Here is a 27502-nt window from a genome sequence, read left to right as displayed (position 1 = left end):
AATGAATTGGGTTACTTTGAAAACTATTGTAGTTTTAAAGATGTAACTATTAGTATCACAATATTAGCTGTAAAAATAGGCCAAAAGTTAGAACTATAGCCCACTGATGATAATTACTTCAAATCTGTACCCAAAGTACACCAGAAAGTATCACTCTATGTTATTTTTGTTAGAGAACTCTGGTCTCTCTATATTTTATCAACTCTGAATTCTTCTTAGAAGTCTTTCATATTAATGGTTAGATCCAAGATTTATAAACAAAATGTGACTTATAGCTATGCCATATGAAAAAGAGCACCCCTTTGTGGTCTTTTTGCATTACAGGCTTGTCTTGTACACTTTTTGATTGAAAATTGCCTCAAGATATTTGGAGTAGACATCACTTCTCTCTTGGGAGAGAATTCAATGAGTTGTGATAACAATGAGAAGGCTGCAGGTACTGTGAATAATTTAATTGGCTTTAGCCAGAAGCAGACAGCAAGGTTGCCATTGGTCTGGCAGATACTTACCCCTGTTCTGGAGCCCATGGCATCCCCAGGGCAATGATTCTCAGCTGCTCCTTCTTCCGAAGGCTGGCTCACAGGTCAAGGGAGGTTTCACACTGTTGGAGACCAATAAAAGCATAGACTTCAAGAGGTTTCTAGCAGTATTAGGAGATAGCATGGAATGATACCATTTTGGGGAATATTTTCAAACACAATTTTAAATGGATCCCACATATATATTATATTATATATGTAGTTAAGCATATAATACATAATTATGAATTTCTATTTGTAATATATAAATGTGCTCTGGTTGAAACCCGAGCATGAGGCTTTTATTCCTCCTCCCTCCTCTTTTTGCTCAGTGGCTCTTGAGGCACCACAGGATTCCAGTGCTCTTTAAAATGAGTTGAAGTGAGACAGAACATAAAGACTCCTAACCCTGGGAAACGCACTAGGGGTGGTGGAAGGGGAGGAGGGTGGGGGGTGGGGGTGAATGGGTGACGGGCACTGTGGGGGGCACTTGACAGGATGAGCACTGGGTGTTATTCTGTATGTTGGTAAATTGAACACCAATAAAAAATAAATTTACTATAAAAAAATAAAATGAGTTGAGGACTCCTAACTCTGGGAAATGCACTAGGGGTGGTGGAAGGGGAGGAGGGCAGGGGGTGCGGGTGACTGGGTGGCAGGCACTGAGGGGGGCACTTGACGGGATGAGCACTGGGTGTTATTCTTTATGTTGGCAAATTGAACACCAATAAAAAATAAATGTATTATTAAAAAGGAAAGAAAAAAATGAGTTGAAAAGAATCAGCATCATTGAGAGAAAAGGACTTGACTTGATGTCAAACCACCTCTCCAGAATACAAACTCCAGTGCCCCCCATTTATCAGCTATATGACCTTTGGCCTATACCTCAAGCTTGCTATCAGTTTATTCATCCCTAAAATTTGGATGAAAATAATGTCTAAATCTTAGAAATGTTCTAGAGATTAAATAAGATAATGGATGTAAAATACATTTCTAATAAAGCAGTTAATAGAACTAGGAGAAGTTCCCCTGAGACTAGTGTATTATTGGAGTCTAGCTAATCGCAGCTAACTGGCAACACCCAATTTTGTAAAACAGAGTTTAGATTCAGAACCTAGAGACATATATCATCAACCCTCCATAGTTTTGACATGTCTTCATTTTTTTTCTATAGTGTAATTCATGTCTTAATGAATTAAGATGAATCTAGTGTCAGGTCTGATAGTATTCTGATATAAGACACAGGTTTGTTTGTTTTTTTCATCAGTAACAGAAAAATCACCTGTTGAATCCAAGCCAGTGGGAGTGATAGTGATTTCCAAAAAGGCACACCTGCAGAATGATACCAAGTCCCCATCTGGCATGGGACCATCCACCTACATGTCTACAGTTTATTAAGTCACTGAAGACTGGAATCTCCATAATGACACTTGACACTTCCTTTTTCTTTATTTTTCCAATGAATGAAAAATGAACCCCTTCCAAGACCCAGCTATTTCCATTTAAAGTTTTTTTCCTGGGTCCCATATATTCATATTGAGGATATTTCCCCACAAAATATCTCCTCTATCTTCAATGCCTACCATATCTATCATATTACATACTTTTGTATTGTGTTGTGTTGTATATTTTTATGTGGATAATAAAAATCATTCCATAACTCAGTAAGTTAGACAACCATTTCATTTGGTTATGATTCATATAACACTTCAGTGGAGGCTCATCTGAGCAGGTCTGGTCTCAGCTGAGGTCACTTGTGCACTTGCAGTTAGCCTGCAGCTCATCTGGAGTTAACCTAGGTGTCTGTCTATTGGTGCTGGCTCTCAATTGGTCCCCATGTCTTCCATAAGGTAGCTTCTCCTCCTTTCATAGGGTGGAGGAAGAGTTCCCAGAAGCAAGAGAGACTTCTCAAGAGTTAATGTGGGAGAGGATGTGCAAAGATGGTGGTTCACAAGACAAGGAGGCATTATTTCTTGAGACCACACATCATAAAACTCATGGCAGCACCACTACTACACATATCCTCTTCTTCACTGGCTTTTAATCCTCAGTTCTGAACTCTAGCATTTCCTAAAGGGTATTCCAAGTACGGTAGGAAAAATATTTGAAATAATAACTCATTTTTACCTCAGGTATTCCTTCCTCATCCTTCTTCCTGTCTTAAGCTGCCTTAAGAGGCAACTAAATCTCCTCCTCATGGAATAGAAGCAAGAGGGGAATAGGAGGAAAAGGGAGTTCTTTGTTGCTTATGAGTTTTACAGATTTAGCTTTCTAGGAAACAAAAATGATTCATGGCATAGAGTCGAAGATTTAGGTGGCAATCTCATGGGAAAAGCCCAAAACCACTAGGTAGGTACATGGGATATCTGCACCTTTTCCTGCATGGAAACCAACAGGAAGCAGAAATTCCTCACAGAATAGCGAGCTGACATGTCTAAGAGAGATGGGGCCCTCTATGTCCACGCAGTTTCTTATACCTCAATATGGACAGATCAGATAGTAAAAGTATTTCCATCATTCCCAGAATAGTATGGAAGAAATAGAAAGCCACTGAGATGGAGAGATGCCTCAGCAACAGGAGTACCGACCAATTTCCTAGTACCAGACAATCAAACTAGACATCAAGTGAGCTACTTAGAACTACAGAACTGTACATTTCTGACATATCCCAGTGTATAGACTGAGATTGGTATCAGAGCATATAGAATATATGATCCATGCATTGTTTTCCCTTTCCCTGAAAGGATTCCCTTGTCAAATAGTTTTGGGAAATTCATATTTTCCTTTTGGAAGTCAAATGCCGCAGTTTTTCCCCATATTTATTTGTCATTATTTGACCCTTTTGAAGTGACCCCGTTAATTAAGGAGCCTTGAAACATTAATAAACATTTCTCTAAATTTATTTTAAGTCATAGTTTAACATTCCACTCCCTGCTAAGAAGCCATCAATGGATTTCAATAAATCTTTGGTTTTTTTTCCTCTTTTCGTGAAAAAAAAAAAAAATGTCGTCTTTAAGATCCTCCACAATGCAGCCTGCTCTAGTAATTAGTATTGTCTTCACTCTTTCCCAGTGCAGATCCTTTACTTAACTGGTTCAGACATTTCCTTGGCTCTTGAACAAATCACACTCACTTTTCTACTATAATTCGCACCTCTTCTTGGACTCTGCATTGCCACACACAAAGTAGGCTAGCCATTTGGGCTCTCCACTCCGAGAAATTTCACAAAGCCTTTCGGATATCAATTTAATTGTTCTTTATAAAACATGAGCACTTGACCCTACTAGACATTGGCTGATATGCTGCTTTGACCATCAGGAATTATGCTGATGTGCTCATACATTATCCAGAAAATCCAAACTCCTGTGGTAAACAACTGTATCTTGTGTTAGTTTTATACTACTTTTAAAGCCTGGCTAAATGTCTACTCAAAAAAATGTACAGATGAATATGTTCACTTTCCTACGAGTATAGAGATTTTATAGATACTGGTAAAAACTGCAAGTTTTAAAACAAGAGGTAGAACACAGCACATGAAATTTTAGGGGGTGACAATAAGACATAGGTTTGAGTAATTGTTTTAGATATGACTTCACAGGCTGATTCACATGTGCTTGGATATACTATTTTCATTCATTATACCAAAAAAAGTGATATTGGTGTGATATATTTGGGAATGATTGCAAGTTTGTATGAAATTTCTTTTAAATATCAACAATCCAGAATAAAAGGGGCAAAAAACATAGCTGGGCAATGCAGCTATGAGTTTTTAAACCAAAGAAGATATTGAAGAAAGAAAGAAAGAAAGAAAGAAAGAAAGAAAGAAAGAAAGAAAGAAAGAAAGAAAGAAAGAAAGAAAGAAATTGAAGAGGATATAGAAATACAAGGAGGCATAGAAAAGCTGAAACTGAACTAATTTGTCAACTGTGACTCAGAGAAGAGATTTCTCACATAGGGAAATAGTTAATAAGTGTTAGTTTTTCCCTCAGGATACTCAAGCATAATATCTCTGAGAACAGCAATTCATTTCCTATTTTTGAGGAAAAGATCCTGAGAACTCTGATAAACTGCAAAAGGATCTAATTGCGTAATCTAGAATGAATGACAGGCAATTAGGTGTTCCCATATTGGCCTTTACCATACCTGGGAGTAAGATGTGTGTAATCATTAGTTAATACGCACTTAGTGATACAGTTAAGGTTAAACATTTCTAAAAGTAAAATAAAGGTACTTAGAATGACTATCTTACTTTATTCCAGAAAGAAAGTTACTCTGAGGCTACCAATATAAGGAAACTAATTCTCATAGCTGGTCTGGATCAATTACCATGATGAATAATATATATATATATATATATATATATATATATATATATATATATATATATATATCACTCAATTTTTATTTATATGAGCAACATGTAAGAATTTGGTGAATGAAATATATCTTAGTACAAGAAACCAACTTTTTTTTTCAGAGAGCACTGAACAATGCCTTTTATATTTTTCTGTAATTCTTTCTATGCTAGTCAAATGGGCCAATACATACTCTGAAGATTTATAGTGGATGGTGACTATTTTCCAGTTTTGTTTTGTTTTACTCACCCATTGCATAACTGGTGCTATGAACAAATTAGTTTCTTCATAGTCTTGGGCCTCAATGTCAGTATTAATTTAGTTGGCTTGCTCTTTTAAAGAATGAAGTCATTCCTTTGTCAAATAAAAGAAACAAGTAGAAAAACCAAATTGCCAAAGGAAAATTGTAATTTCTTAAAGTGGATAAAGAGAAACTGCTTTATTAGAATGGAAGGTTTTCCAAAATGTAAAAGTATAAAACTAGCTGGGAAACAAAACAAAACAAAACAACACCATCCTCAGGATAATAATTATCTCTGGGCAAGGAAAGAGTAGGATTAGGAGAAAGGGGAAAGAAAGAAACTCCAAGCACACATACATCAATTTAAATTCTTGGAAGATTTCAAAATGCTTACACTTCACCATGTGCTTCATACTAATGAAGAACATGTTGTAGGTAACTTGATCATATAAATATCTACCACATACCCATGCACACACAAACGCACACATTGAATTGTATATGTAAACATACAAAACACTGTTTAATGAATAAGTAAATAAACGACAGAAATTTTAAGATTTTCTATTTATTCATAAGAGACCGATAGAGAGGCAGAGACACAGACAGGGGGAGAAGCAGGCTCCTCACAGGCAGCCAGATGCGGGACTCGATCCCCAGACCAGGATCACATCCTGAGCCAAAGGCAGGCAGATGTTCAATCACTGAGTCACCCAGAGGTCCCTAAAAAACAGAATTTCTGATCATTCAGCAATTTTGTCTGTGATTCCTCTGTATTGATGATCTGGTTCACTCAGTCCAAGTGGCTGAACAGTAGTATTCCATTATATGATGATACATTTATGTGTGGGCACATCTAGTCAAACTTTCTAGAGGCTTACCTAGTTTATTAGCTTTCAAAGAAATTGATTTTTAAAATCATCTCCATAAATGTTTTTCCTAGGCTCTTTGTGTTTTGTTTTTATAATTCTGTTGCTTCAACTTTCTTACTCTTTTGATTTCTTCATCTATCTGCTTGGATTAAATGCTAGCTCATTGTAGTAAATATATTGAAGACTATTCATAACTTCTAAGTATGGCTTTAGCTATACCTCACAAATTTATTTTTCATATTTTAGTTTGTTGGTAATACCATTACAGTTTATGATTTTCCTTGTGAAGTCTTTTTTAACCTAGTCATTATTTAAGCTTTTGTGTTTTTTTTTCAGATTTTTCTAACCTGTAGGATTTTAATTATTAGTTGTAATAGTTAATTTCTAATTAAACTGCATTGTAATCAGATAATACGGTTTGAATAACTATGACTCTTTGTGATTGAGAGTATACAGTTAATTTTATAAATATTTAAAATGTTGCATGCATGCTTTAGGAGAATGTGTATTTTCTGTTGTATTCTCTTTTGAGTGCAAGGATATGTAAACTCACAATTATGTCAAACATGTTACTCAAATTCTCTATATATTCTCCAAATGTGTAGCTTCTGAGAGAGGTGTTAAATTTTGCCATTATGCTTCTATGAGCTTTTCCCTTTTATTTTGTAATTCTGAGTTTTGGTAGCTGTTGGCTTTTGGTATTTTATAGTTTAAGTCTATATTATTAGGCACATACAAATTTATAATTTCTAGAGCCTTTTCATGAATTATAGCTTATATGCTTTATTCACATTAATGCTTTGACTTCATATTCTACTTTTTAAAAAATTTTATTTATTTATTTATGACAGAGAGAGAGAGAGAGAGAGAGAGAGAGGCAGAGACACAGGAGGAGGGAGAAGCAGGCTCCAAGCTGGGAGCCTGACACGGGACTCGATCCTAGGACTCCAGAATCGCGCCCTGGGCCAAAGGCAGGCGCTAAACTGCTGAGCCACCCAGGGATTCCCCTTCATATTCTACTTTGACAGATATTGTTGCACTAGCAATTTTTTTTTTTTTTTTGCTTCATATATGCTTAGTCTATTTCTTTTTTTTTTCTTCCTTTTTATATTTTCTGTTTTAGGTTGTTTGTGTAGCAGTGTCCCCTGTAAGCAGCATATAATTGATTTTTTTTTATATCCACACTGACAATTTCTGATATTTATTAAAGCGATTTAATCTATTACATTTACTGTCATTATAGTGTATTTCGAGTTATACTGACACACCATATTTTGCATTTTTGTTTCATCAAAGATTTCTTCTGGTTCCTTTTATCTTCCTTAAGTAAGATTTGTTAGACTCATAAATCTTATTTTAGTATCCTCTGTGTCAATTTTTATTTATATTAAAATTTCTCAGCTATTAGGTCTTTGACCACTTTGTTCCAATATTCCTCTAGTATCTTTTACGAGAATCCACTAAAATTTTAAGAAACAATGATTCTCAAAGAGCACTCGATATGAACAACTTTTTCACTTTTTCTCTTCATACTGCATCCAGGGTAAAATTCTCAGTTCTTTTTTCCAGTTTATTAATTCCTTAACCTTGGTCATTCTAGAGATTATTCTTTTACTTTCATATTTTTTTTCTTTTTTTGACACCTATATATTTTCTGAGATTACTAATCAGATCTTTTTCCTCTTCATACAATTTATATTTTTTCAATAAAGATCATTTCAGGGGCACCTGGGTAGCTCAGTCGGGTGAGTATACAATTCTGGATTTCGGCTCAGGTCATGAGATGGAGCCCCACATGGGGTTCCTCACTGGGTGGGGAGTCTGCTTGGGATACCTTGTCTATCTCTCTCCTTCCCTGCTCTCTCTCGCTCCCTCTTAATTAAATAAAAATCTTTAAAAAGATCATTTCATTCATTTTCCCCTTTGATTTTGGTAGCAAGAAGTAGGGTCCTACTATGACAAATACCTAAAACTGTCAAAGCAGCTTTAGAACTGGATAAGGGGTAATAAGGCTGTAGGAGTTTGGAGGGCCATGCTGGGAAAAGCCCACATTGCTGTGAAGGTACTATTGGTAGAAGTAATAGATGCTGAAGGTAATTCTGGTAAGAGTTCAGAAATAAAAGCAAGAACTTCAGAGAGAGACTCTATCTTCTTAGAGAATACATAACTAATCAGAAACAGATTGTTCGAAACATGGATGTTGAAGATCTTTCTGTGAGATCTCAGAATGGAAATAAGGAACATGTTATTGGAAACCATAAAAAAGGAGAACCTTGTCATAAAATGGCTGAAACTTGGCTTAACGAGTGTTCTAGTATTTTGTGGAAGTTTGAACTTGGAAACAATAAAATCAGATATTTATCTGAGTAGATTGCTCAGGAAAGTTTTAAAGGAGCTTGTGTCCTCCTGACTGCTTATACTAAAATGCAAGAAGAGAGAAATGAGTTGAAGAAGGTATAAAGCAAAAAGAAGTCAGGACTCAAAGATGTGGAAAATTCTCAAGTTTCCGAATTTCTCAGTTTGTCATCTCTGCTCTAGCACTTGTACTCATGCTCTTGCTGCCCCTAGACAGTTCCCTTCTTGTCCTCTTCCCATCCAAGTCTGACCTATAGAGTCAGCTTCCCAACAGTCTGTCTTGATTTGTTCAGTCATGTTGGCATTTTCTCTTGTGAATTTCTGTAGCCTTATAATCATTTTCCTGTGATTTTTGTGACATGTAGTCTTTAATGCCCATTTCTTTTTTTAATTTAACATTTTCTGAAATTGAAATTTCAATGTTACTCTTTTGTCTATGTATATATGTATATCTTTTCAGCAATTCTAGGGCTAGCCTCAAATGCTTTTTATGGATAACACACATGTAATCCACGGGTTCTAGAATATGAGGAAATAGAAAATGTGAGTTCTGAATGGTTCTCAGATGGTTCTCCATGGCACCTACAAGAGCAGGGCTAGAGCAGTGTGAAATTTAAGCAAACCAGTGGAGCCTTGCCCTGGTCACTCCTACAGCCTTGAACAAGCAGCTCAACTCTTTTTTTTTGATACTTTTTGCTCTATTATTTTATTTATGGATCTGAGCAAAAAGTTTTGTGAACCCAAAAATATTGTTATAAATGTGTAGTATGTTTTAGCTTTGTCTCTCTTAGGAGAACACAGGCTTCTGCACCCAAAGAGACTGGCACAGTTATGTCTAGATAATTGGGTCAGCTTATTCTTGATTGGATTGTGTGCAAACATGCAGACTACATCCATAGTGATCAACCTCTTAATTTTTTCAAACAACTCTGTGCCAATCTCCTAAATGTTAGTTCCCTTCTAACATTTTCTTTAAAAAAAAAAAAAGTGTCTCAGGCCTCCCAGAATGAACACGAATTTTATAGCATTAGTATTTCTTTACAGACCACAAATTTTAGATTTCTTTCCAAAGCACATGAATGGATTTTAAGAAAATCTGTAAATGGCTATAATTTAAGAGGAAAGTATTATCCTTAAGAGAAGATTAGAATTTGGAGGGAAAAACAACCACAACTTTTATCTAGAAACGTGTTACTTCTCCCTCTGCCCCTTTTCTTGCATGCTCTCAATCAATCAATCAATCAAATCATTATTTCAAAAGAGGAAATGGGCTCACACAATTGTGGAGTCTGGCAAGTCTCAAATCTATAGGGCAAGCTTGCAGGCTAGAAATTCAGGTAAGAATTGATGTTATAGTCTTGATCCCAAATTGCACAGGCAAATGAGAAATTCAGGCAAGGTTTCTATGGCACAGTCTTGAGGCTGAATTCCTTCTAAGGAAACTGGTCTTTGCTCTAATGGCCTTCAAGTGTTTGGATGATGCCTACCCACACTACGGAATGTAATCTGCCTAACTCAAAGCCTACTAATTTAAATGTTATTCACATCTAAAAAATATATTCACAGTAATGTCTACACTAGTTCTTGAACAAATTATTGGGCACCATAGCATAACCACCATAGCATAACCACAATAACATATAAAATTAACCATCACTGTGTGTCATTACCTATTAGGCTCTGTTTTCTTCTTTCCCTCACTCTGCTCTACTTAGTTTTACCTTACTCGACTAAATAAAATGCAGTATGATTTGAGCCTTGTAAGGGTCTCCAATCTGCTACAGACCTAAAATCTCTGAACTAATCAGGAGTTCAAAGAGCTCTCTCTAGCCACAAAGACCAAATTCCCAACAGCTTTGTGTATCAGAGGTTTTCCTGCATAGTAGGTTTGGTGGAAGAGACAATGAGTGAAAGCAGCAAATGTATATGTGGCAGGCTGATCTCAAAATGTTAATACACATTTGCCACTGAATTCACATCATGGATGGTGTATCATTTGTGTCATTATTGCTAGCAGTAAATTTTCATGAAGTCTTTAAAACTGTACCTGATACATATTTCAAGACTGATGGAGTGTGGCTAGGTAAGAGTGGATCTGAGCTGCTCTTTCATTCTGTATTTGGAATCTCAGCAGTCATCCTCTGGATTACTCTATTAGGTATCCTACTAAGATTTCTGCAGTATGATCTCATTTAATTCTCATAGCAACCCGATGAAGCAGGTGCTTTTTTTTTAATAATAAATTTATTTTTTATTGGTGTTCAATTTGCCAACATACAGAATAACACCCAGTGCTCATCCTATCAAGTGCCCCCCTCAGTGCCCACTACCCAGTCGCCCCCACCCCACCCCCCTCCCCTTCCACCACCCCTAGTTCATTTCCTAGAGTTAGGAGTCTTCCATGTTCTGTCTCCCTTTCTGATATTTCCTACCCATTTCTTCTCCCGTCCCCTCTATTCCCTTTCACTATTATTTATATTCCCCAAATGAATGAGACCATATAATGTTTGTCCTTCTCTGATTGATTTACTTCACTCAGCATAATACCCTCCAGTTCCATCCATGTTGAAGCAAATGGTGGGTATTTGTCATTTCTAATGCCTGAGTAATATTCCATTGTATACATAAACCACATCTTCTTTATCCCTTCATCTTTCAATGGACACCGAGGCTCCTTCCACAGTTTGGCTATTGTGGACATTGCTGCTAGAAACATCGGGGTGCAGGTGTCCCAGCGTTTCATTGCATCTGTATCTTTGGGGTAAATCCCCAGCAGTGCAATTGCTGGGTCGTAGGGCAGGTCTATTTTTAACTCTTTCAGGAACCTCCACACAGTTTTCCAGAGTGGCTGCACCAGTTCACATTCCCACCAACAGTGTAAGAGGGTTCCCTTTTCTCCATATCCTCTCCAAAATTTGTGGTTTCCTGCCTTGTTAATTTTCCCCATTCTCACTGGTGTGAGGTGGTATCTCATTGTGGTTTTGATTTGTATTTCCCTGATGGCAAGTGATGCAGAGCATTTTCTCATGTGCATGTTGGCCATGTCTATGTCTTCCTCTGTGAGATTTCTGTTCATGTCTTTTGCCCGTTTCATGATTGGATTGTTTGTTTCTTTGCTGTGGAGTTTAATAAGTTCTTTATAGATCTTGGAAACTGGCCCTTTATCTGATATGTCATTTGCAAATATCTTCTCCCATTCTGTAGGTTGTCTTTTAGTTTTGTTGACTGTATCCTTCTCTGGAAGCAGGTGCTTTTATCACCATCCTGATTTTATAAATGACAACAGTGAGGCTTCAGAAGTGTAACTAGTCTATCCAGTGTCATGTAGGTAGTAAATTATGAGGAAGGTTTAAAACTACGTAATGGGATTCCAGACCTCATGCTCTTGACATTACATAATGTTTTCCAATATACACATGTAATCAAATATTTAAAATTGTAAGAGAAGAAATCAAAGAAGCAATTTAAAGACACTTGCAGACCAATGAAAATGAAAACACAGTGGTCCAAAAACTTTGCAATCCAGCAGAAACCTTTCTAAGAGGGAAGTTTAGAGCAATCCAGCCCTACCTCAAGAAGCAAGAAAAATATCAAATAAACAACCTAAACTTACACCTACAGAGGCTAGAAAAAGAAGAACAAATAAAACCCCAAACTAGCAAAAGAAAGAAAATAATAAAGCATAGAGCAGAAATAAATGAAATAGAAACTAAGAAAACAATAGAACAGATCAATGAAACCAGGAGCTGGTTCTTTAAGAAGATCAACCAGCCTGTACCAGGGCCCCAGCAGCCTCTGCCTCCTGCCCTGCATGCCGCCCTCCCTGGCCGACCCTGTCAGCCACTGTTGGGCAGATGCAGCCCTGCAGAGGGTCCCCAGCTTGGCCTTGCCCCACTGCCGGCCCTCCCGGGGAGCTGTCCTTGGGGCTAAGGGCCTGCAGGGGCCACATGCGGCTCCATGCCCCCAGGTGGGTGGGCACCCGGTGCTGCTGCCCCTCAGCAGCCCGTTGGGGGAAAAGAGGCTGTAACCCGTTGATAGTCCTTTTTGGCTACTCCTTTTGGCCGTCCAGCCAAGGAAGGACTATCAGGCTCTGGGAAGGCATCGTGCACTTGGTGAAGACCGCAGGTGGGCGCCTGCTCAGCCCCTGCTGGACGTGCCCCCCAACTCACCGCTTCCCCTCTGTGGGGCAATTCCCGGAGGCTGCTCTGGAGAGAAGGGGCCCTGCCGGTCCATCCTGGATGAAGAGGCGTTCTGAGAGCCTCAGATATCCTTCACACGCTCTGGACATCAAGACCACATCCAATCCTGGGCATGGAGAGGTCGGTGACTCCGTTCTTCAAACAATGGGACTGCATGGCCTCTAACTCTTCTGACTTGGCTTTTGCCCTGGAAGAAAGACAACAGTTGAATATACACGGATTGTTGCCCTCTTGCTGCATCAGTCAGGATATCCAGGTTCTAAGAATCATTAAAAATTTTGAGCGTGGCCAGGCGGGGCAAGATGGCGGAAGAGTAGGGTCCCCAAGGCACCTGTCCCCACCAACTTACCTAGATAACTTTCAAATCATCCTGAAAACCTACGAATTCAGTCTGAGATTTAAAAAGAGAACAGCTGGAATGCTACAGTGAGAAGAGTTGGCACTTCTATCAAGGTAGGAAGATGGATACAAAAAATAAAGAAAACAGCAGCCAAGCGGGAGGGGCCCCGTGAGGAGCCAGGCTTAGGCCACGCAGCAAGTGCCCCCAAGACAGGAAAGCACAGGCCCGGAGAAGCGGGAGCTTTACCAAACTTTCCAGATGGAAAGGCGCTGGGAGGGAGCTCGGGCAGGATCCCAAGAGGGGTGGTGATGCCTTCAGGCTCCCAGGTGCAGTAATGGAGGAAGTGCACCCTGGGGGAGAGCGAGCCACACACCCCAGGTAGAGCTCCCTAAAGGCCTGGAGCATGCGTCCACTATGGCCCTGGAGCAGTTCAGGTGGCGGTGATGCACGGAGGTGGCTGCGAGCCCAGGAGCTGGATTCCAACGGTTAGGACCCCAGAGCCCAGGGCACGGGGGACACAGCCCAAGATCCGGCACCCCCCAGGACAGGCAGAGGCTGGGAGGACACAGGAGAGCAAGGACGCTCCTGCTGCCGCCCCCAGCTGTACAGATTGGTGCCCCTGCCCAGGGAGCATCCAGGTCCCTGTGGACTGGGAGCTCCCGGTATTACTGCGGGACTTGACTCTAGGGCTGGAGAGCTGGCCGCTGCCACTGTTGTTCCTACTGGTGTCACCTTTTACCCCGGACTGAGCAGGCGCCTCACAGGATAAACAGCTCCCATGGAGCAATGCACCTGGCAGGGGGCTGGGCATCTCCACCAGGTGCACACACCTGAGAATCAGCACAGCAGGCCCAGCAGGCCCCTCCCCCAGGTGAAGAACAGCTAGAAGGACAGGGGGAAATAAAGTTATTGACCAAGCAGCACTAGAAAGTTCAAGAGCAGTCGAGGGATTTACAGTGTATAGAATCAGAGGACACTCCCCCTTGATTTTTGTTTTCCGTTTGTTCCCCCCCCCCGCTTTTATTCTTTTCTTTTTTTTCTCTCCTTTTCTCCTTTTTCCAGTACAACTTGTTTTTGGCCACGATGCACTGAGCAAAATGACTAGAAGGAAAAACTCACCTCTAAAGAAAGAATCAGAGACAGTCCTCTCACCCACAGAGTTATAAAATTTGGATTACAATTCAATATCAGAAAGCCAGTTCACAAGCACAATTATAAAGCTACTGGTGGCTCTAGAAAAAAGCATAAAGGATTCAAGAGACTTCATGACTGCAGAATTTAGATCTAATCAGGCCGAAATTAAAAATCAATTAAATGAGGTGCAATCCAAACTGGAGGTCATAACAATGAGGTTTAATGAGGTAGAAGAGTGAGTGACTGACACTGGAGAAAAGCTGATGGCAAGGAATGAAACTGAGGAGAAAAAGAGAAAAACAATTAAAAGCTCATAGGATAGGTTAAGGGAAAGGGAAACAAATGACAGGCTCAGAAGGAAAAATATACGTTTAATTGGGGTTCCCAAGGGCGCTGAAAAGGACAGAGGTCCAGAATGTGTATTTGAACAAATCATAGCTGAGAACTTCCCTAACTTGGGAAGGGAACAGGCATTCAGATCCAGGAGATAGAGAGATCCCCTCCCCCCTCTAAAGTCAATAAAAAACCGCTCAAAACCTCGACCTTTAATAGTGAAACTTGCAAATTCCAAAGAAAAAGAGATCCTTAAGGAAGCAAGAAACAAGAAATCCTTAACTTTTATGGGGAGAAGCATTAGGATAACAGCAGACCTCTCCACAGAGACCTGGCAGGCCAGAAAGGGCTGGCAGGGTATATTCAGGGTCCTAAATGAGAAGAACATGCAGCCAAGAATACTTTATCCAGCAAGGCTCTCATTCAGAATAGAAGGAGAAATAAAGAGCTTCCAAGGTAAGCAGGAACAAAAAGAATATGTAACCACCAAACCAGCTCTCCAAGACACCTACAGCCTGAAAATAAAAGGTTGGAGAACCATGTACCATTCAAATGGTCCTCAAAAGAAAGCAGGGGTAGCCATCCTTATATTAGATAAAGCTTATCCCAAAGACTGTAGTAAGAGATGAAGAGGGACACTATATCGTACTTAAAAGATCTATCCAAAAAAATAAAAAATAAAAAAATAAAAAGGATCTATCCAACAAGAGGACCTAACGATCATGAATATTTTTGCCCCAAATGTGGGAGCTGCTAAGTATATCAGTCAATTAATAAACAAAGTGAAGTCATACTTAGATAATAATACACTTATACTTGGTGACTTCAATGTAGTGCTTTCTACAATCGACAGATATTCTAAGCACAACATCTCCAAAGAAACAAGAGCTTTAAATGATACACTGGACCAGATGGATTTCATAGATATTTACAGAACTTTACATCCAAATGCAACTGAATACACATTCTTCTCAAGTGCACATGGAACTTTCTCCAGAATAGATGACGTATTGGGTCACAAATCAGGTCTTAACTGGTACCAAAAGATTGGGATCGTCCCCTGCATATTTTCAGACCATAATGCTTTAAAATCAGAACTAAATCATAAGAAATTTGGAAGGATTTCAAACACCAGGAGTTAAAGGACCAAACTGCAAAAAGATGAAAGGGCCAACCAGGAAATTAGGGCAGAATTAAAAAGATTCATGGAAACTAATGAGAATGAAGATACAACCGTTCAAAATCTTTGGGATGCAGCAAAAGCAGTCCGGAGGGGGAAATACATCGCAATACAAGCATCCATCCAAAAACTGGAAGGAATTCAAAAATGAAAGCCAACCTAGCACCTGAAGGAGCTGGAGAAATAAAACAGCAAATAGATCCTATACACAGCAGAAGAAGGGAGTTAATAAATATTCGAGCAGAACTCAATGAAATCGAGACAAGAAGAACTGTGGAACAGATTAACAAAACCAGGAGTTGGTTCTTTGAAAGAATTAAGATAGATAAACCATTAGCCAGCCTTATTAAAAAGAAGAGAGAAAAGATTCAAATTTAAAAAATCATGAATAATATAGGAGAGATCATGACCAATACCAAGGAAATACAAACAATCTTAAAAACGTATAACGAGCAGCTTTATGCCAATAAAATAGGCAATCTAGAAGAAACGGATGCTTTTCTGGAAAGCCACAAACAACCAAAACTAGAACAGGAAGAAAATGAAAACCTGAACAGACCAATAACCAGGGAGGAAATTGAAGCAGTCATCAAAAACCTCCCAAGACACAAAAGTCCAGGGCCAGATGGCTTCCCTGGGGAATTCTATCTAACGTTTAAAGAAGAAACCATACCTCTTCTACTAAAGCTGTTTGGAAAGATAGAAAGACATGGAGTACTTCCAAACTCCTTCTATGAGGCCAGCATCACCTGAATTCCTAAGCCAGACAGAGACCCCACCAAAAAGGAGAATTATAGACTAGGATCCCTGATGAACACAGATGCAAAAAATCTCAACAAGATACTAGCCAATAGGATGCAACATTACATTAAGAAGATTATTCCCCATGACCAAGTAGGATTTATCCCCGGGATACAAGGCTGGTTCAACACTCGTAAAGCAATCAACGTGATTTATCATATCAGCAAGAGAAAAAACAAGAACCATATGATCCTCTCAATAGATGCAGAGAAAGCATTTGACAAAATACAGCATCCATTCCTGATCAAAACTCTTCAGAGTGTAGGGATAGAGGGAATACTCCTCAGCATCTTAAAAGCCATCTACGAAAAGCCCACAACAAATATCATTCTCAGTGGGGAAGCACTGGGAGCCTTTCCCCTAAGATCAGGAAGAAGACAGGGATGTCCACTCTCACCACTGCTATTCAACATAGTACTAGAAGGCCTAGCCTCAGCAATCAGGCAACAAAAAAGAAATAAAAGGCATTCAAATTGGCAAAGAATTCAAACTCTCCCTCTTCGCAGATGGCAGGATACTGTACATAGAAAACCCAAAAGACTCTACCCCAAGAGTGCCAGACATACAGCAATTCAGCAGTGTGGCAGTCAGTGGCATTTCTATACACTAACAATGAGACTGAAGAAAGAGAAATTAAGGAGTCAGTCCCATTTACAATTGCACCCAAAATCATAAGAAAACTAAGACTCCTAACTCTGGGAAACGAACTAGGGGTGGTGGAAGGGGAGGTGGGCAGAGGGTTGGGGTGACTGGGTGACAGGCACTGAGGAGCGCATTTCATGGGATGAGAACTGGGCATTATATTATACGTTGGCAAATCAAGCTTCAATAAAAAATGAATGAAAAAAGAAAAATAATTAAAAAAAAGAAACCTAGGAATAAACCTAACCAAAAGGTAAAGGATCTACACCCTAAAAACTACAGAACACTTCTGAAAGAAATTGAGGAAGACACAAAGAGATGGAAAAATATTCCATGCTCATGGATTGGAAGAATTAATATTGTGAAAATGTCAATGTTACCCAGGGCAATTTACACGTTTAATGCAATCCCTATCAAAATACCATGAATTTTCTTGAGAGAGTTGGAATGAATTATTTTAAGATTTGTGTGGAATCCGAAAAGACCCCAATAGCCAGGGGAATACTAAAGAAGAAAATCATAGCTGGGGGCATCACAATGCCAGATTTCAGGTTGTACTACAAAGCTGTGGTCATCAAGACAATGTGGTACTGGCACAAAAACAGACACATAGATCAGTGGAACAGAATAGAGAATCCAGAAGTGGACCCTCAACTTTATGGTCAACTAATATTCGATAAAGGAGGAAAGACTATCCCCTGGAAAAAAGACAGTCTCTTCAATAAATGGTGCTGGGAAAATTGGACATCCACATGCAGAAGAATGAAACTAGACCATTCTCTTACACCATACACACACACACACACACACACACACACACACACACAACCTCAAAATTGATGAAAGATCTAAATGTGAGACAAGATTCCATCAAAATCCTAGAGGAGAACACAAGCAACACCCTTTTTGAACTTGGCCACAGCAACTTCTTGCAAGATACATCCATGAAGGCAAGAGAAACAAAGGCAAAAAAGAATTATTGGGACTTCATCAAAATAAGAAGCTTCTGCACAGCAAAAGAAACAGTCAACAAAACTAAAAGACAACCTACAGAATGGGAGAAGATATTTGCAAATGACTTATCAGATAAAGGGCTAGTATCCAAAATCTATAAAGAACTTATTTGAACTCAACAGCAAAGATATAAACTATCCAATCATGAAATGGGCAAAAGACATGAACAGAAATTTCCCAGAGGAAGACATAGGTGTAGCCAACAAGCACTTGAGAATATGCTCTGCATCACTTGCCACCAGGGAAATACAAATCAAAACCACAATGAGATACCACCTAACATCAGTGAGAATGGGGAGAATTAACAAGGCAGGAAACAACAAATGTTGGAGAGAATGTGGAGAAAGGGGAACCCTCTTGCACTGTTTGTGGGAATGTGAACTGGTACAGCCCCTCTGGAAAACTGTAGAGGTTCCTCAAACAGTTAAAAATAGATCTGCCCTATGACCCAGCAATTGAACCCCAATGTTTATAGCAGCAATATCCACAATAGCCAAACTGTGGAAGGAGCCTCGGTGTCCATCGAAAGATGAATGGATAAAGATGTGGTATATGGGGGATCCCTGGGTGGCGCAGCGGCTTAGCGCCTGCCTTTGGCCCAGGGCACGATCCTGGAGACCCGGGATCGAATCCCACATCAGGCTCCCGGTGCATGGAGCCTGCTTCTCCCTCTGCCTGTGTCTCTGCCTCTCTCTCTCTCTCTCTCTCTCTTTCTCTCTCTCTGTGACTATTATAAATAAATTAAAAAAATTTAAAAAAAAGATGTGTTATATGTATACAATGGAATATTACTCAGCCATTAGCAAAGACAAATAGCCCCATTTGCTTCAATGTGGAGGGACCTGGAGGGTATTGTGCTGAGTGAAGTAAGTCAATCGGAATGGGAGAAATATTATATGGTCTCATTCATCCGAGGAATATAAAGATTAGTGAAAGCTAATAAAGGGAAAGGAGAGAAAATGAGTGAAAACATCAGTAAGGGTGACAAAACATGAGAGACATTTAACTCTGTGAAATGGACAAGGGGCAGTGGAAGGGGAAGTGGGCGGGATGTTGGGGTGACTGTGTGATGGGCATTGAGGGGAACTTGGTGGGATGAGGACTGGGTGGTATGCTATATGTTGGAAAATTGAAATCCAATTTAAAAATAAACTAAATTGATAAACATTTAGCCAGACTCATAAAAAGGAGAAAGAGGGGGGATGTCTGGGTGGCTCAGTGGTTGAACATCTGCTTTCAGCTCAGGGTGTGATCCTGGAGTCCCGGGATCGAGTCCTACATTGGGCTCCTTGCATGCAGCCTGCTTCTCCTTCTGCCTGTGTCTCTGCCTCTGTCTCTCTCTGTCATGGATAAATAAATAAGTTCTTAAATATTTCTTTTTAACAAGCATTTAAAGAAGAGTTAATACCTACTCATCTTAAACTACTTGAAAAACAGAAGGAAAGCTCCTATGTATTCTATGAGGCCAGCATCACCCTGATACCAAAACCAGATAAAGACACTACAGAGAGGGAGGGAGGGAGGGAGGGAGAAAGAGAGAGAGAGAGAACTACAGGCCCATGTCTCTGATGAACATAGATGCAAAAATCCTCAACAAAATATTAGCCAACCAAATCCAAAAATACACTAAAAAAATCATTTACCATGATCAAGTGGGATTTATTCTTAGTATTCAAATGTGATTCAATATTCACAAATCAATTAACATCATACATCCCATCAACAAGAGAAGTGTAAAACACCATGATTGCTTCAATGGATGCAGAAAAGCATTTAAAAGTACAACATCCATTCATGATAAAAACTCTCAACAAAATAAGTTTGGAGGGAACATAACTCAACAGAATGAAGACAATATATGAAAAAATAACAGCTAATATCATACTCAATGGTGAAAAAAGTGAGAGCTTTTCCCCAAGATCAAGAGCAAGACAAGGATTTCCACCTGACTACTTTGATTCAGCATAGTACTGGAAGTCCTATCCCCAGCAATAAGAAAAGAAAAAGAAATAAATGGCATCCAAATGGGTAAGGAAGAGGTAAAACTTTCACTATTTGCAGGTGCCATGATACTATATGTAGAAAACCCTCAGGATTCTACCAAAAATTGACTAGACCTGATAAATGAGTTCAGGAAAGTCACAGGATACAAACCAATATACAGAAATCCACTGCATTTCTATACACTAATAATGAAGAAGCAAAAAGAGAAATTAAGAAACAGTTCCATTAACAATTGCGCCAAAAAGAATAAGATACCTAGGAATAAACATAAACAAGGAAGTGAAAGATACTGAAAAACTATAAAACACTGATGAAAAAAATTGAAGACCAAATGAAAAAATATTCCATGTTTATAGATGAGAGAACAAGTATTAATAAAATATCCCATGCTCAAAAAAAATCTACAGATTTGATGGAATCCCTATTAAATACCAGTAGTATTTTTCACAGAACTAAAACAAGTAATTCATAAGCATGTATGGAACCACAAAAGACCCCAAATAGCCAAAGCAATCTGAAAAAGAAAAAAACTGGAGGTATCACAGTCCCAGATTTCAAGATATATTACAAAGCTGTAATAATCAAAACAGTATGGTATTGACAAAAACAGACAATTGATCAATGGTATGGTATTATGGGCATAAAGATCACCTTACAGTATCACTTCTATTTGATATTTAGGGTGAAAATATAGGTGTTCGGTGAAATAGATGAAAACAGACCCTAGGGCAGCCCGGGTGGCTCAGCGGTTTAACGCTGCCTTTAGCCCAGAGCATGATCCTGGAGACCGGGGATGGAGTCCTGCATGGAGCCTGCTTCTCCCTCTGCCTGTGTCTCTGCCTCTATCTCTTTCATTCTGTGTCTCTCATGAATAAATACATATATTCTCTGCTCCTATGAATTCTTTTTTTTTATTCCACATGTAAGTAATATATAGTATTTGTCTTTCTCTGATTTATTTCACTTAGCATAATACCTTCAATTTCATCAACGCTGTCACAATGGGAAGGATTTTCTTTGGTTTTTCTCATGGCTGATTAATAATGCATTATTATATATGGAATATAATGTGTATATATACACAATATACATGCACTACATTTTCTTTTTTCATTTGTCCATTGTTAGACATTTAGGATGTTTCTATGTCTTGGCTACGATAAATAATGCTGTGATAAACATGAGAGTGCAGATATGCTGCTTTCATTTTCTTCAGATAAATGTCCAGAAGTTGATTTCTTGGATGATATGGTAGTTTTATTTTTAATTTTTCAAGAAACATCGACAGTGGGGGTTTTCCATAGTGGCTATACCAATTTACATTTCCACCAATAGCCACAAACATTGCCTTTTCTCCACATCTGTGCCAGCACTTATTATATCTTGTCTTTTTGATAATAGCCATTATAACAGACATGAGATGATATCTCATTGTGGTTTTGATTTGCATTTATCTAATGACTAGTGATGTTGAGCATCTTTTCATGTGGCTTGTTGGCTATCTGTATGTCTTCTTTGGAAAAATATTCAGTTGTCTTGTCTATCTTTAAATCAGATTGTTTTGCTTGTTTTTGTTTTGCTATTGAGTTGTGGGAGTTTCTCATATATTAGGGTTGTTAACCCTTTATCAGATAAATGGTTTCCAAATTTTTTATGGAATTTTTATTGGGAGGCTATTTCAGTTTACCAAATCCACCAATTGTCAATTTATCCTCAGAAAAAAATTACGTTCAATCTTCTGGCTGTATTTTTGGAAACCATTCATACTGTATAATTGCCAGGTAGGAAACAGAGATATAATTCTACTTGTTCACCTTTTAAAGGTACATTCAGGGATGCCTGAATGGTTCAGGGGTTGAGTGTCTGCCTTCGGCTCAGGGCATGATCCCAGAGTCCCAGGATCAAGTCCCACATCGGGGTCCCTGCATGGAGCCTGCTTCTCCCTCTGCCTGTGTCTGTGCCTGCCTCTCTCTCTCTCTCTCTCATGAATAAATAAATAAAATCTTTAAAAATAATAAAATAAAGGTACATTAAACTGTTTGTTTTTTAATATTTTTATTTATCTATTCATTCGGGCTTATCTGAAAGCCCTGGACACTTTGAATTAATGAAAAAATTGAAATGAATATTAAAGTCTCATTACCCTAGATAGTGATTCATGAATTAGGTTTAATAGCCTAAGTATTCTCCCATCTGCTGAGAAATATACCTAGAGAGGATTAACATTAATTCTAATAATTCCAGTTTTAAATGCTGTTTTTCACAAACAACTTATTAAAAGAATTTGCAATACTTCTTTGGAAAAATCCCTAAAGTTTTATATGACTGAAATCTGCTCAGAAATATAAAAACAAAGAAATCATGAAAATAGAAATATCAACAGAATGAAAATGACTTAATAAGAAACTACATAGATCACTGACTATTAAAGGACTTATCTCCCTGTTTGTCGATTATGATAATTCCCAAATTTTCCTTCTGATTTTTTTCTATTAACTAGTTATATCCCTGTTAATTAACAACTGGATCAAAATGTAGACAGAACTGAAAATTTTTTAAATCACAAAATGAGTAAAAGAAGTCCTCAGAGGGGATCTATTAAAGCCATTCAATTTACAAATGAAGAAATTGATGACAGGTGAAGTAAAACATTTATTTAAGGTTGCAGTGACTTGGTGATTTCATCCCCCATTTCAATTCCATTGACTTAGAGCAATTGTTTATTAATTTTAGTTATCATACTATTGAAGGTTTTCAGTGATACATAAATAAGTGGGCAGGGAAACTGATAGGTAGGTAGGTAAATAGATAGGCAGACCACTAAACCCTCCCCCAATTTTAGACATTCCAAGATCACCTAGATTTTGTCAGTTTTCAGTAGCTCTATTTTAAATCAGGCACTCAGTATGCGTACATTATTGAGCATCTGCCATGTACTACTCCTGGGATAATTGTTAGTGGATGTAACGAATAAGAAATCATCCTTGTCCACAGAAAACTGACAGAGCTATTTATTTAGCTCAGTGTAGTAAATAGGTATGAGGAAAGTGAATGGGATTGAATACATAGAGGAAAGTGAATGGGATTAAATATAGAGACCTCAGCCTGCTTGAAGGTAGGAGAAATTAGATCTGAATCTAGTCTTACCCTACTCTCAGTAGGAATTGGTCTATTCAAGGGTTGGCTGAAAGAACATTCCATCTATAGACAGGCAGAGACAAGAAATCAGGTGTTGTGAAATGGATGGGAAAATGTGTCTAGTACAAGCCTATCAGACAATAGGAACTTCAGCCTATTATTGTGGATACGTGCTGATTTTCCCTAACTTTCAGTGACCCTTCTTTATGATGAGAGCAAGAGGTTTGCCACATGTAAATTGTAACAAAAAGGCAACTGACTAACTGCAAATTTAAATACAGATAATCAAACAAGAAAGTGAAGTGACAGAAAAGAGAGTAGGACAGACTTCATAAGGGCAAAAAGGATTCCTGAGAGGAATTTAATCCATGTCTTAGTGTTATACTGTGTATTCCAGGTTCTCTTCCTATATGTATCCATTAAATTTCCAGGAATGTGAGGGACATAATAATTGAAATTACTGTCCAATTATAAAATATGAGTATGTTTTTCCTAAGTCTGTGATCCTGAAAATGCATATGTGAATACCTTCTTCCCAAATTCAATCATATTTAAATATTCTATGAAGAAACTAACACTTAAATAACTATGATAAATTAATTTGTTGGAAGAAGATAATATAATATATATCCTCAATATATATAATGTATATTGAGCTGTGATTAGATTATTATAAAAATTTTCTAGGACTACCTGGAATAAATATGAAAGGAGAAAACTGTCCTATAATTAGAACCTAAGTAAATATACAATTAAATATGTATCTTCTATATTGTCCTCTTGGCTTGAAGAAAAGCTAATTCTATAGAAAATACACCTCAAAAGTATTACTTTCACATTCAAACCTATTCAACTCTACCTACTTCATGTGCATCTGACTGAATACATTCTTTGTATGTGACAATATTTACGTATTTAAGTCTAAGAATCACACCTGAAGAACAAATATTGGTAAATAGGAATAAAGATAACTTGAAAACCAACAAATTAACATGTGTATTTGTATTTCTGTTGTAAAAAACAGCCATAATTTTCAATATGACCTCTAATCTTTATTTAAAGTATTGTCATGAATTTCCAGCTATGGTAGACCAAATGTTAAGGACCAAGATTCAGGAGAAAAAAGAAACACAGGAGGGGAGTCTAGCATTTCCCATTGTAGTGTCTCCTGATTCTCTTAAAGGTGATTAGAAGATGAGCAGTGCTTTTGACAGCCTTGGGGCCACAGTAGACAGTGTAAGAATTCAGAATAGTGGCTTATTGGAAGGAAGGAGGGAGTAAGGATTAAGAAAGGATGATGATCTTTCTTTTTTTCTTAGTGGTCATTATACACGTGTTACTTTGCCCTAACTCATCAAGCTGCACATTAGTATTTTGTGCACTTCTCTGTGTGTTGTACTTCAAAGTAGACAGTAAAAACTTACCACGATAAGAAACGTCAACTCATGCTTACACCCTTAAATTCACTCCAGTAAACACATTGAGCATCTTCTCATGCCAGCCATGATGCTGTGTTAGCCTCGCAACTCTAAATAAAAGACAAATACCATATGATTTTATTCATGTGTGGAATTTAAGAAAAAAAGCAAACAACATGGGAGAGGGAGAGGAAAACCAAGAAACAGACTCTTATCCATAGAGAACAAAATGATGGTTACCAGAGGGGAGGTGCCCAGCAGGATGGGTTAAATAGGTGATGGGGATCGAGAAGTGCGCTTGTGATAAGCACCGGGTGTTGTTTGTAACTGTTGAATCACTAAATTCTACACCTGAAACCAGTATTGTACTGTCTGTTAACTAACTGGAATTTAAGGAAAAATTTTGTAAAAAGGCCATACATTTTTTAAAATAAACTTATGTATAGAAACAAGAACAAAAACAAAAAAAGAGAGAGACACACACACATCCCTAATTTCATCAAGCTTACTATTCTAGGAAAAATATGGCATTAAGAAACGCCATACTAGGAAAATTCAAGACTTTAGCACTTACATTGAAAGCCACTGATTTAATAAAGAAATCATATCAGTTCGGAATGGTAAGTTCTACAGCCTAAGTTATAAATTTATAAATTTAATATTTCCTTTTCCATGGTCATATTTTTGCTGTGATTTTTAAAAATATTTTATTTATTTATTTGAGAGAAACAAAGAGCATGAATAGAAGGAGGGGCAGAGAGAGAGAGGTAGAGGGAGATACAGACTCTCCGTTGAGTGGGGAACCTGACGGGAGGCTCAAGCCCAGGTCCCTGAGATCATGATCTCAGCCAAAGTCAGACCCTTAATGAACTGAGTCACCCAGCCCCTTTGCTGTGATTTTTAAACATATTTACTACAAATTCCTTGAGGTAAGAGGCTATGTTTTATTCATCTTTCAATCCACTGTTCATTGCACAAGGTGTAGCTAAGAGACTTAAGTAAATAGATTGGATGAAGAAAAAAAATCAAGATATATAGAACGTCTTCTTTAATGTATCTGGTTGCCTGTGTGATTCTTTCTTTATAAAATAAGCCAATTTAAGGCAAGAGACTTTATTCTTTACATTTTCTTGAAGAAATTAAATGTCATGCATAAATTTAGTGCTTAATAATTCTTTTATGATTATTAAATATCCATTGTTCAACTTTTAATTTTTAATCTTAGACGGGCTCATGGCCATCTATTAACAATTCCTAACCCTTCAGCTCTTCAAGGATTTATAATTTAGTACAAGTTTTTAACTTCATAGATGAGGTAAATTAAGCCCCAAGAACTTGTAAAGTAAGGCATAATACTTAGCTCTCACTTGCAAATTCTCTCTTATACTCAAAGATAAACATATCAGATCACTTTGTACATCTCCAAATGTACTCTACTGGTAATTGTTTAATTCATAAAAGGAAAACATTTCATATTCAGTGTAAGAAAAACAGTGTGATTGCTACAAACAGGAAGCAAAAACAAAATGACATATACATATTTTTTATGTGAAAAAAATCTACAGGTGTGTGTATTTAATACTAACCTATGGTTTTGACAGAGTCAATGGTATTTTCTGGGAATAGGCAATTGGAAGAGTTTTTACAAAAAAAAATTGTCTTAAGAAATTTGGAAAGCAATCTACATTCACAGTTATGTTTTATCTGCAATCAAGGAACTGACAGTCTACGTAACCACAGATTTCCTATTTGTTGTTATTTTAATGATTGCAACACTAGTTTGAAAAGTTCAGCTAGAGAATTCAGTCTCTACCTTGAACTATGTTCTATGAGAACACTATGAGAAGGAAAAGTCAAACTGACCAGCAAATACATTAAATTAGACTCTTGGGATACGTGACCACTTTCTAAAAGAAAAACCACATTACACTCACAAAGCAGAGGAAAGTTTTCACTAAGAAGGCTTTATCCCAAGATAAAGCAGAGAACTGACAGTGAGGACCTCTGGAGACCATCACACTAATTAATCTCTCTGGTATCCAAGGGTTTATTATCTCCACTGAGGCCTATTCATAGGTGGAAAATAATCCTGAAGGTAGATTCATTTCCAAGTTGTTATGCTAAACAATGAAACTAGTCATGATCCAATATATCATTTATCCTTACTAAGGAAATACTTAAGGGATTTGAGATGATGAGTGAATGTTATAGAAAATTTAAAAATTAATGTCATTTAATGAACCATGGGTTTAATTATGAGCATATGAAAGAAACGTATTTGATTATTAAAAGATTATCTAAAATTACAGATTATACAACTTCTTGGGCACTTGATCTTTTTGATCAAATTCAGTTAATAAAAACTGAATAATGAGCCATTTAATAGGAAAATTCTTGCACCAAAGAGATCATCTTCCTAGGTTCAAATGTTTCTTAGGGTTAAAGGCTGATGAACGTTTCATGAAAACAAAATGGATCATACACTCAGAGAAAAATCTTGCTTTGCCAAAGCATTTTATAACCTAATTTTGAAATTAGAATGGAAATTAGCATATGGAATATTTTCATTATCATACAGTTACAACAAAGTTTCTATCTACTCTCTCGTGCACTGTATTAGCTCCTGGGTTTTCTCAACTCACATTATTTCACAATATTCTTCCACACATGACTATTTTTGGTATTTTATACTTCGAAAAATATGTTAGCTTATTATTCAGAGATAACATCCAGAGGGAGTTAAAGCAGCTAAAAACTTCATGATCAAAATCCTTGCCCTCTGACATAACTGAAACAGTATTTCTTTGAGTTATATTCTGACACCAAATAATAATTATGGAGAATAAACAAACGCTAGTAAGAGCCCTGGATGTCATCAGCAACAGAAAGGCTATTTGTAATACTGTCTTAGAACTTTCCTACTTTAAAGATAACTAACAAGCCTACTCAACCTTTTGG

General features: G+C 37.8%; 1 long non-coding RNA gene across 2 annotated transcripts in view; it reads right to left on the bottom strand.

The window, feature by feature from the left end:
* Positions 1–509: 509 nt before the first annotated feature.
* Positions 510–27502, bottom strand: part of LOC140596798 (uncharacterized) — a 71111-nt gene continuing 44118 nt past the window's right edge. Inside the window, exons 3-4 of one of the 2 annotated variants that reach the window (XR_011998669.1) lie at positions 12511–12727; positions 510–601 (exon numbers count right to left, since the gene is read on the bottom strand). This is a non-coding gene — a long non-coding RNA (uncharacterized lncRNA). Of the gene's footprint in view, positions 602–12510; positions 12728–24550; positions 24655–27502 lie in introns of those variants that run through there. The other variant, XR_011998668.1, reaches the window with a different exon arrangement.

This window comes from Vulpes vulpes, unplaced genomic scaffold (assembly GCF_048418805.1).
Source record: "Vulpes vulpes isolate BD-2025 unplaced genomic scaffold, VulVul3 u000000709, whole genome shotgun sequence".
Classification (NCBI taxonomy): Eukaryota; Metazoa; Chordata; class Mammalia; order Carnivora; family Canidae; genus Vulpes; species Vulpes vulpes.
This window is presented reverse-complemented; position numbering and strand designations above follow the sequence as displayed.